The sequence below is a fragment of the Thermobia domestica genome, chromosome 1 (genome assembly GCF_964235325.1).
Source record: "Thermobia domestica chromosome 1, izTheDome1.hap1.1, whole genome shotgun sequence".
NCBI lineage: Eukaryota > Metazoa > Arthropoda > Insecta > Zygentoma > Lepismatidae > Thermobia > Thermobia domestica.
In genome coordinates, this window is record NC_137454.1 from 47,257,758 (window position 1) to 47,270,925 (window position 13,168).

Consider the following 13,168-nt stretch of genomic DNA (forward strand, 5'->3'; position numbering starts at 1 on the left):
GCACAACTTACCACAATCATAGATAATGTTACTCTACAACAGAAAATATAAATCTGAATAATTTTCAGTGATGCCATCCGTAGAAATTGCACTGTTGCCAGAATAACATTCCCCTCAAAATCTAAGCTAAGGCAGCAACTAGATGAACGAACTCAACTGGATTTGATTACTTATCATGTTGTCTTGGAATCCAGTGAACTACTTTTTAAATAATAGTTGTATTTAGTTTATATTATAATTAAACAATAAGTTATTTAAAAAGTAGTTCACAGAATACCAAAAAAACACGATATGTAACCAAATGCAGCTGACTTCACTCCTCTAGTCGCTGTCTTAACTTAGATTTTAGTGGAAATGTTATTCTCTCAACACTGTAATTTCTATGAATGGCAGCACTAAAAATTCTTCCGGTTCATATTTTCTGTTGCAGAATAACATTATCTATGATTGTGGTAAGTTATATTTCATTATCGCCTTTCACTTACGAAAAAGAAGCGAAAGCAAATGGTAAATTTTGTGTTATTTTTAGAGATGTAAGGGCTCGAAAAAAAAACGGCTTTTTTGGGAAAAACTCGGATTTTTCTGCTTCGCTTTTTTGCTTGGGAAATTTTGGGCTTTTTTGAAAATTTTGCTTTAAACTGATAAAGCAGACTTTATTTCGCTTCTGTACAACAAAAAAAGACTAATTTAAATAGTGGTTGACGCAGATAATAATATGAAACCTCGAAAATGAACCATAAATTTCAAAGTTTTTTTTTTTTTAATTTTTAACATATTTACATTATGACTTCCAAAGGATTAACCAATATATGTACTAATATTTTAACCTCTTATATGCAATAAGTACTTTAAAAAGTAATACACAAATAACTAGCAAAATTGTATGTAGTATTTTTACTTCAAAATATCACACACCCTCTTTTTGAAGCAAAATAAAGAAAAACATGAGAGAAATCTGCACATCAAGAGCTTCGTTTCCGGTGGTTCTGTACATTCTTGAAATTTTTCAGTTAAGTTTTAACTTTCATATACATTGTATGAATATTTCGAACAAATTTTTCACTGATTGATCACATACGTAATAATCTGTTACCACCTACCAGGTGCTTGGATCTGCAAAATCAGTAAAGCTCCAAATTCTGTAATGCACTGACTGCTCCTTAAGCTTGTTGAGAATCGGGAATGTATCGAATTTTCTGTTCATGGATCATATACGTAATAGACGGTTCATCTGAGCGTATGGTTTCCTAGGCTGTAGAATATATAACCACCATCACGGTTTACCCAGTCCTGAAGGTTTCTGAATTTTTAACAAGAAAATTCAACATATAGTTACGAAACTTTTTTATATAAAAAAGAAAAACTATGGAATACATTTAAAAAGAGTGGAAGAATCAATCACTGTTCCAATTCACAAGAAAGACGACAAATTTGATTGTAATAATTATCGAGGCATTTCTCTTAACATTCTATGAATGAAATTGACCCCATACGCAGATGAAATTATTGGAGATTATCAGTGTGAATTTAGTCGAAATCGACCAGATATTTACCATTCGATAAATACTCGAAAAGAATGGGGATATATTACCCAGTACATCAATTGTATATTGATTTTAGAAGGGCTTACCAACTCGGTAAGGAGGAAAACATTGTACAACATTCTTACAGAATTTGGAATACCGAGAAAGATAGATTTATTAAGTGTTTAAATGAATTCCAGAGTAAAGTCCGAGTAGAAAGATGCGAGCTTCCACGTCGAGATTGGCCTGAAACAAGGATATGCGTTATCGCCGTTATTATTCAGCTTTGTTCCGGAGTACACTATAAGAAAAATCAAAAATAGGAACCAGGGCCTAGAGTTGAAAGGTATTCATCAGGTTATGGTGTATGTTGATGATGTAAATCTGATAGAACTATCGAAAGAAATTCAGAAGCCTTATTAAACGCTTGCAGGGACATGAGTAAATGCAGAAAAATCTAAATAGAAGGAAATTTACAAGGAAGTTACGGCAAATTATGAATGCTTTAAAATGTCAATTAACACTTTCGACACAGTGGATACTTTCAAATATCTTGGATCAGCATTACCAGACCAAAATCATACCCACAAAGAAATTAAATGTCGACTAAAATCAGGAAATTCTTGTTATTATTCAGTTCAAAATATTTTGTCGTCGCGAATTCTGTCAAGGAATTTAAAGCTTAAAATATATAAAATGATAATCATGCCTGTTATGCTTTATGGTTGTGAAACATGGTCGCTTACGCTGAGGGAAGAACGAAGACAGAAATTTTTTGAGAATAAAATTCTGAGACGAATATTTGGACCCAAGAGGAACGGGAATGGCGGAAACTTCATAAGGAGGAAGTACATGATTTATACGGTTTACTAAACATCGTTAGAGTCATCAAGTCTAGGAGGCTCAGGTGAGCAAGTCATGTAGCCAGAATGGAGGAAAGTAGGAACGCTTTCAAAGTTTTAACTGGAAATCCAATCGGGAAACGTCCATTAGGAAAACCTAGGCCCAGATGGGAGGACAATATTAAGATGGATCTAGCAGAAATAGGAATACAGAGTAGAAACTGGATTGAATTGAACAAGGACAGAAGTCAATGGAGAGCTTTTGTGGCCACAGAGATAGAGAAAGAATACATTTAAGTTAAGCACAATTGCACAACAAACATGAGTGAGTGGTTAGCTTTCGGGCTTCTATCGTGAAGTCCGGGATTCAACCCCGCATTCGACCATTTTGATAAAAGTTTTTCTTAATTCCATCTGTGAATGTAGAGATAGTGCGTGTACTGTGAGTGCTGGCCGACTTACTTTCTAATCGTTTTTAAATCTTTGCTATTATTAATTACCAGCAGTGATGGGTTTGCGAAGTTAGGGTGGGGATGTCTTTCGGATTGAAGCCTCTACCCCGAAATTACTGAATTTCTAAAACAAACTAAATATTAATTTTGCCCTTACTCATAAACTTCAAGCTGTCCGCAAATAAAAAATAAAAAAAAATATGAATTTTTAGAAAAACTAAGCATTAATAAGAAAAGCCTCTCCCAAAATACTTTTCTAAATCCGCCACTGATTATCAGTATAAAATGGTCTTCAAGGTTCTATCTGGAAGATTATAGCACAATATACAAACGAAACGAAATATTTGTTATGCCTGTACTCATAAACTTAAGTTCCTCTGAAATAAAAGTTAGGAATTTTTAGAAAAACATTACTCATAAAAACCCCTCTCAAATATTTTTCTAAATCCGATACTGATTATTTCTATCAAATGGTATTCAAGGTTGTGTCCGGAAGATTATTGTTAAATCATTGCACAGCTACAGTATAACGGAAATGTGGAAGTACGCTCTGACAGACATATCGAAAAACGTACGCTCTAATGGATATATTGGAAAACATAAGTTAATTGTGTGCTAGAAGCTAGAGTACTAAGCTCTAAGAAGTGAAACACGGATGACTAAAAAGAAATGATCTAGAGAAGAAAAAATGTCGATAATTCAGAAGTTAAAATAAAGTTAAATAGCTTCTAAAATTGCCGTCAAATGCTACGTACTTTATGTTTACTTTAATTCATAAACCATGTGCTCCATCCATCATGATGGTGAATTCCAGAGCGAAATATGGCATTCAGGTCATGGAATCTTATTTAACTTTAGAGTATACTATAAGAAAGCTATTTAAACAGAAAAATTATGAAAATGAAAAAAGTCAAAATTTCCAAAATTCTCGTTTTTTTTTTCCAAAAAAGCCTGCTTTTTATGTGCAAAAAACCATCGATTCAAAAAAGCCGGCTTTTTTGCATCTCTAGTTATTTTTAGTATGTCAGGTTTTTAACAACTACTCTCAGTGTTTAGGCACGATGTTGGAAAAGAAAGAAAGGTTAATTCTCCCAAATTGAAAATAAAATGATCGCGAAAACGTTATGGTTCCTTTAAGAAATTGTATACAGTATTATGTATCCCTTTGTTTCCTTGAATAGGCGCGTTCATATTTTATCAAATGTATTATCTTGCTACTGCTCTTTCTGTTAAATGTATGAGTTACATTATTTATAAATTTGACCTGACAAAATAATGGTGAGATATTCTTCTTAAGGGAGAACCATGTTCCTAAGCTACGTGCGTCCATTGTCGCTTTGATAAATATGAATATCATTTCCATCTTGCTTATGCACCGCTAAGGATGGCAGAAGACAATCGACTACGTTTACCCTATGTATATTCTTACATATTTCTCTATACACTGTTAAAAATACTTCCTTAAATCTGAGAAACCGTTTCTTACTTGTGCACCGAGAACATCTTTTCTTAGAAACAAGAATTTGAAATTCTCATTAATGAGAAATGAAGTAACGTAGATGAGGGTAGCCTATATTTTTCTATTATATAGCGGAATGAGAAACTGTACTGTTACTTTAGTTATAAATAAGAATTGCCAAATCTCATATCTAAGAAAATATTGTCTCGATGCACAGATAAGAAACGGTTTCTCAAATTTAAGAAATTATTTTTAACAATGTATGTATATTCAATGAATATTATTCATACACATTTCTCTATACGCTTTACTCTACAGAATATCTTGGATTTGCTTCTCCATCTTTTTTGATTTCTGTCTAACTAAAACAAAAATCTTCCCTTTGATAACGCATTCTTCTAAACTAGGGTATTGCCGGCTACGATCTCTTTGGGCCTTACCACGTTCTTCTCGTAACATGAGATTGAGCGTACAGGGGATAGTTGGCCTTTCGGCCGTTGTGGCGCCACTATTGTATATTGTCACATATGTTTGAGTGGATTTTGACAAGTATAGCGTGGTATTTTACGTGACTATTTCTTTCTTTCTTTCTTTTTTTTTTTTAAAAAAAAAGAAGCCGCATGGCGTGTATAGACTACTTACATAATATTTCCAATATCTTTTCCTAGATATGTGGTGAAATTAATAACACAAAAAGTGTTCTTTTATTGTTTTAACTATGATATATTGTTGTGTACCATTTTGTAAAAGTGGGAATGGAACTCTATATCTTTCCATGAATTTCCCTTGAATTGTCAACAATCCGGTTCGTGGTTGAAGGCGATATCTAGGGAAATTGTAATCACCCCAAATTGTAATTCTATGTCATCTGTAGTGTGCACTTTACATTTTAGTGAGAATGATTACCGTTCAGATACAAAAAGAAGAATTCTGATGATAGGAAATGTTCTAATTGTGTTTAGTCACTACTACTTCCACACCATTACGAAACTTGTTCAATCCCGTAGAATAATTCTCAGAAAGAATAGCGACATAAAGAAAACAATTACGAATTCATATGTAAGTCCGTAATTCAGTAGTGAACACAAGCTGCTGTTCTTGATTGCAACGATCTACGTAATGAAGTCAAATCTGTGGAGCCCATTTCAACTTTTGGGGCCCCGGGCTCCCAAAGCCCTCAGAGATCGACTCCCTTGCTAATGGGATAGAAGAAGAAAGCAGAGCCTTTATTTCAGATACTATCCAAGTATCACTTAATGTATCAGTGGTAACCCCAAATTTCCCTAATATTTACCTAGATAAGACGATAAACGATTTAGGTTTGCGAAACGCAATATCCTAGTAATATATTAGTAGACCCCTATTTACATCTTAGTAAAACAGATACCGTAGTAATGTTTTACAAAGATCCCATGTTTTGGAAATATATTTTATGTAGTTCTGGCAATCTAATATATGAAACCAACTAATACGATAATGCTAGGGAAAATATTATAACATTTTCCACTAACATAGAAGAAAACTCTAAACCCATTCATTAAAGTGGAAACTAAATATGAAATTCAGCTATTAAATTATAACGCAAATGAAATACAATCTTAAACGATTAAGACTTTTACGCAATCTTTAAGCACAATAAGAAATTAGTCACTTCGTAACATCGTTAAGAAGTTAGTCACTTCATAACATTTTAGCTTATTGATCACTACTATTGTCACAATTTGTATAATATATCAATATTCCCATTTATGGTTTTCTTTACAGACATGGGATCAGATACAATGAATTTATCTTCTATTGCTTTCTTAGGAGGTTTTGTAGTTCGGAAAATTGTTCAAAGTGTAGATTGTGCCTTATGCCACAAACTTATCAGTTAGGACAAATGCAATTCCACGCTTATGAGCTTGATGTATAAACAAGACAATAGAAACGTAATGTGTTATCCCACAAAGGAACTAGTATAGGTGATTCACAGTGTTGAAAAGTTTCTTGAAAGCATTCATCGGTTTGTGAACACCTAAGTTTCGGAAAATCTTTCCGCCTACATTGTTTCCTTTCTGCAACACGCTTCATGTTTGTAGTGGCCCTATTCGGAGAATCATTCATTCAAATTAAGTGGAAAATTTTTTGATGCAATGGTTCCTGTGTTGATGAGGAACATAGCAGATGTTGCAACAGAAAGTTTTGAACATGCAAAATTTCTAAATGACAATCCATTATCTCGGAAAGTGCTGCGTTGGTAATTTGTAAATAATTTTACAGGTTAAGTGTGTTCGTGATGTCTTATATTCTTAATTAATCGATACTAATTGTATTCAATTAAAAAATAACAATTGAGCTTTTGTGATACTATAGGTGTCTCTACTTATAAATATTAAAGAAAACTTTAAGATTCTTCTCCTGTTATACCTATATTCATATGCCTGCTAGACAGTCAGAGAAAATATTCGTCCACGTAACTAGCGCCGCAGCGGCTCCTAAAGGAACTAGGCCCTGTTCGCTTGTCTCTCCTATTTGGGAAGGCGGTAAGAGATCGTAGCCGGCGATGACTAGGGTCACCAAAATCGTCAACTAGAATAAACGGGACACCTTTTATTTTTGGACAGAATGCTCCTTTAAATATAATTTTTATCCTCTTCGTTCTCTCTCTCTTTTTGTATCTCTTTCAAAAAAAAGGGGGAAAATTTACACTTTTTTCGTTTTAAATCCTATTGAAAAGATAGTAGAATTAGTCACATAACAAAACAATGAAATATTTGAAAACGAAATGAAATGAAATCTTTGAGTTTTACGTGCCACGGTTATGCTGGCTAGGCTAAAGAAGATGGCGATGATGAGTAATGAATGAAACGGTGGAATATAGAAAGTGAGAGAACCCCGAGAAGACCCAATCACACGGTGTTTGTCCACCACAAAGTTCACTTGGCACGAGCTGGGATCGAAGCAGGGACCGCAAGCACCAGAGATGAACGCTCTACCACTGAGCCACCGCGGCCCCAATGAAAATCAGTAACATGAGGTATATTCATGAGAATAGTGTAATGCAAAAAAAAAAAGAGTTTATTTCATGAGGTAGATTCATGAGAATACTTACCTGTTGTCCCAGCCATCTTTAAAACTTCCTTCTTTTCTAATACAAAGTTATAAAAGTTACAATAGTCCATTATGAAATTGTATAGTACTTGAAGAATTGCAGAAAGGCTCTCCACTCCCTTCCTGTTTGTTTCGTCTGTCCATTGAATATACATGAGCGAAAATATTTTTCAGTATTGCTATTATGGGCAGGGTTCACAAACACATATTAACATACCTTTAACAATTCAGAGTGCTGCCCAGATCTAGTATACGTTTTGAAAAAACAAACGCACTTCTCGTGGAACTAGAGTGTATTTTTTTTTTTTTTAATCTTCCACGCTTCATTCCTTTATATAATTACTAACAAAATCCTTCAACGAAGCCATTTGATCGAAAAGAGAAGAATTATTAATTTCAATACCTTTCTCCCTGAAGTGAGCAACACTATCTTCAACCGGTCCCCAACTGGGGATATCCTTCAACAAAATCCATTTGAATATTGAAAAAGCCTGGAACGATAGACTCCATTTTCTTAGATATTTAATGCATGTTTTATAAAACTCATTAACTTCATTTTTGCAGTTGATTTTGTCTTGTTGCGTAATTTCATTCCTTTTAAGAACGAATTTAACATTAAATGATTTTTTTAAAAATAAAAAACCGTTCCTCTCTTGTTTTAGACATAGCTTTAAGCATGAATTCCAATTAGGGGTGTTCAATAAGGCTGAGGACCTATCGAACTTCGGGAGTGAAAATTTATCGAGTTGTTATCGGTTACTCGAAACCGATCGAGTATTTGAAATTATCGGTTTCGAGTATTATCGAAATTTCGAGTATTGTCGACATTTTGAGTATTATCGAAGTTTTGGGTATTATCTAAATGTCGAGTATTATCGAAGTTTCGGGTATTATCGACATTTCTAGTATTATCGAAGTTTCGGGTATTATCGACATTTCGAGTATTAAAGAAGTTTCGGGTATTATCGACATTTCGAGTATTATCGAAGTTTCGTGTATTATCAAAAGTAGTGATGGACAGTTCGGTTCCTTCACCAACTCCAATGATACCTTCTTGCGGCCAAACTAGTCAAACAACTTTTTTCATCTGATAAGTTATTGCAAAGTTATATTTGTCGAAATCATATGTAAAATTATTTTTCTGCCTGCCTCGTTATTGGCGTAATCTGCAAGTGACTATTAGTGGACTAATGGTGTCTTGGGTTCCAATTCCATTCGGATGATGCATGTTTTCTCTTCCTCTTTCTCTCTTCTGAGAGACTGCTTAAACCTTGTACAGATCTGTGGGGAAAAAACTTTTCCTTCACTTCATTGCTAAGGAGAGAAGTTTTAATATGAACACCCTGCATATATGTAATACATATATACAACTATGATAACCTCGAATGCATTGTTTCTTCCGAACACTCCGATAATCCCGAACTTTTCAAAATATTCAAGCGACTCGACAAATGCGATCATATTGATATATTTCTGTATTTGCTGCTTTCAAACAATTTGAGACTCTCGAACAGTTCGAGTGTCTCGAAGTTGTCTAATGTTTCTTACATTTCGAGTGTCTCAAACACTTCGAGAGTACCGAACATTTCGAGAGTCTCGAACATTTCGGGAGTCTCGATCATTTTGAGAGTCTCGAACATTTCGGGAGTCTCGATCATTTCAAGAGTCTCGATCATTTCGAGAGTCTCAAACATTTCGGGAGTCTCAAACATTTCGGGAGTCTCGAAAATTCGATAATTCGATAAAATTAAAATTCTTTATCGATGAAACGGTTTTGAAATTTTATCGAATTGTTATCGATTACTCGATTATCAGAACAGCCCTAATTCCAATACATCATTGACCTTCATAACACTTCTTGCACTTCCTTCCGTGCACTTCTGTCTTTATTTCGGGGTGGAAAATACTAACTTGGCTATTGATAGATCATAGGTATGCTTCATTTAAAGGATTGTTAATAAACGTAAGCAAAATCGTTGGAGCTTTCTCTTTACTTAAAAGGAAAACCTTTAAAGCGTCAAACAGTTTTAAAATTTGTTCTACTGCAGGAACCAAAGACAACCAACGAGTCTTGGAATGTGACTAAATAGTACCAAATTCAATGTCAACAATTTCACAAAATTCTTTTAGCCTCTCTGTTCGTACCGTGTATGCAGACAAATAAGAGAAGAGCTTGACAACAATACTTTCTATGTCACAACTTAATCTATCAGCAGCTGTACCCACGCAGTTACGTAAAGCATGTGCTGTACAACCCACACATTCAATATTTCCGTATAAGTTAGCTTTCAGTTTTGTAAACACATTACATTTTTCCCTGTGTGTTTGTATTATCACCACAAAACGCACTGGAACTGTTTTTATTTAATTTAAACTCATCAATACAGTTCAAAAAGAAACTAGATATCCCGTCTAACGTTTCACAGGGCAAGGAAACATCTTTGACTTTACCCCTTCGTTTATGTCAAAAAACTGGATTACAGGAAATATTTTGATAGCTTTATGATTACTCGCCTTTGTTAAAATGCCGTAAAAGGGAAATTTTTTATCTCTTCAATGCTAGTTTTCAAACTAAATGGATCTAAGACACCATTTATCAGGGCCAATTGCTTTGTTCTGGCAGAACTGAGCTTCATTCCGATTGATGAGTCACTAAACATAAGACTTTGTTGTATTATTACAATCATTTGACCGAAAACTGTGATGTTTTATTGTATGGTAGGCCTGAGTTCAAGGTGACCAGACGTCCCGTTTTAGCCGGGACAGTGACTTATTTTCAACCGTTGTCCCGTTTTTTTCTGATTCTCAAACGGGACGCCTAAATGTCCCGTTTTTAAGAAAACATGACCCAAGTATCCCGTAATTGTTATTCAAAATACAAATGGTCAATGCTAATTCTACAGTCTGCCGTACCAACACTCATTAGGAAGGTTCAGCCGTGCCTAGAACTTCTCAATATTCAAATGAGAATTGAGTGTTCTGTGGTTCAAATGGGAATTGAGTGGTAATTCTGAGTGTTGAAGTAGTTAAAAGTATTTTTGGGTAATACTTAAGTTAGAAACGCTATGTTATCATTCTTACTTGTGTATTTTGTAAATTGAAAACACTTCTGAGTCCCAAAATGCAATGTGGGAGTCACCTCCCCTTCCCCCGTTGCCGATTCGTATATGTTCCGTTTTTGAAAGTAAAAGTTCTGGTTGCCTTGCCTGAGTTAGCTCAGCTGCCCCCAGTTTTCTTTCTTCATTTGATTCTTGTTTTGTAAAATAATTGATAAGAGACTTACTGCAACTTGGCGCACTCAGTCTGCTCCTATGTTTCACTGATTTGATATGTTGTATGTCTGAACGACCACCGTATCCAATACTATAGTACGGAAGGTATAACTTCATTGGCTTTCCGCGAAAAGTTGTAGTAACGTTTATGGAAAGTGGCCAGCTTGGTCACTCGTGGCTCGCTGAGGGTAGTAGATAGTTGGTGATGATTGGCTATCCTCTTACCACACCCTCAGTGACGAGCAGTTTCAAGCGCGGGAAGCCAACGACATTATACATTCTGGACTTAAAAAACACTGCTGCAAACTGTGCACACAACTTCATTGTCATAGCGTCCTTTTTTTAAATATAGTTTCACTCTTTGGAATTCTCCTCCTTAAACTTGCATACAAACTTAGGCATTGTTAAGAAGATAGCACGGAACGTAACACAATAAACAATTCGTGTGCACAATAAAAACAACCGCAACACGTCCTATTTGATTTGAAGTTTGACTCACTCTGACCGAAGATAATACTACTCAACGGAAAGATAGACAACTACAATGTTAAACTCATGCGGCTGCAGCAATCAAATCTGTCACCGGCAGAATTTATAACAAACTACTTTCCGCAAATCAGGATGGGATTCCAATTCCCTTTATTTGCTCTTTCTTACTTTCAAACATTATTTAACTTACAACTAGTTTTCTTTTTTACTTTCACTTTTATAGTTCTATACTTTCGTTCGCCTTTCGTAAATGAAAGTACGTTACATCTTAGTCAAATCAGAGAAACTCTGTACTGTACTGATGACAGCGCCTCTATCTTCCACCGCCCAAAACAAAGATCAAAAACAGGTTACATGTGTTATTCATAAGCGTTCAGCCCCTTGCACTGTCGTCTGCGAAATGGGAGTTTTGGCGTGGGGAAACCTGGGAGAGAAAACAATGCAGCCACCACATCCAACATAGCAAAACGTCGTAATGACATTGCTCAGTATTTCCAATTGATCACATAGCTTAGAATATAATAATAAAAATTAGAAAATTTTAGCAATTGTAAATAATTTTTCTATGCAATGTAAATACGGGACATTTTGGCGTCCCGGGAGATTTTTTCGGGACACCGGGAATTATAATGAGAAAACGGGACAATTCCGTTTTTACGGGATGGTTGGTCACCTTATTCTAAACAGATATGACTTTTTTCATACTGGTGTATTAGGGAATTTTTACCCCTATCGAATTCCCGTTTATTTGCAATGTTTCAACGGAAAATCATACTTCATTAAAAGATACTGGTTTCCTCACACATGAAAGGAACATCCCGACGAAGAAATAGGAATAGTAATACCATAGGAAAGTATTACCTCCCTCGAATCCCTGTTTATTTGAAATGCTTCAACAGAAAATTACACTACAAGATAAATCAAATTTTCCTTACCACCTCTTATAAAATGAAAACGAGTGTCAATAGCGTAATTGGTAATTGTAGGGACACGTCAGACCAAGAGGAAATCTTTATGGAACCTGAACGGCCGCCATTTTCCTTTCCACCATTTTGAATTTTGCTAAAAAAAAAGTTTAAATAGAAACAAGCATGTAATACCTAGGTATATATGAAACAAGGCTACAATTTTAAGAGAAACTCGATAATATAGACCCTAATCATATTTAACGGAACTGTAATAACTTTGAAGTTATAAACACTTAAAACTCAGGTTACATCTTACAGAATGCGTTCAATGTGCTGGCCGTATTTTGCAATGCATGTATGTAGACATATCTCCCAAGCTGTATGAACACGGAACAATGTCTCAGGTGTGATTTGTACAGATGCCTATTGTATCTGCCGCTCAAAATGATCCACATTCCTTATCTTTTCGCCATATACCATTGAGTTTAGGTAATCCAATAGATAAAAGTCCAATGGTGATAAATCAGGTGATCTAACAGACCATCTCATTGGCCGACGTCGAGCAATGCATCAACCAGTAAATTGTTCATCCAAATAACGACAATTGCAGTTCATAATGAGGTGGTGCTCTATCATGTTGGTAAAATACGGAAAGCTGCCATTCGGAACCGATACTGGGAGAAGAATGAGTTGTTCTAACATGTTCACGTAACGCTCTGGAGTTAAGATGCCAGAGATAATAAATGGGCCAATGATATATGTTCCTCAGATTTTTGCCCACACCGTAATTTTTTTCTGCACCAAAGGAGGTTTGGCTGACGTGGCATTCCAGTGGTAATAGGTGTGTGTTGCGCTGTGAAGACTTAACAAATAATGCATGCACCAGCGTATCTGTGCCTTGGTCAGTGGAAGTTTTTGGCCTACCCGATTGTGGCTCGTCTTTTCTGTACCTGTCTTTTCTAGCTTAGTCAGTAACTATGCCGCTGCAATGTGTGGAACAGGAGCACGTTGAGGTTGCTTTTTTTTTTATTGAGATTACGATCTACAGCACGGCACTTCTACCACCATACATCTTGATTATCTCAATGCGGTTAGCTTTGGCTAATGGCATGGCTCAACACCTGGAAACA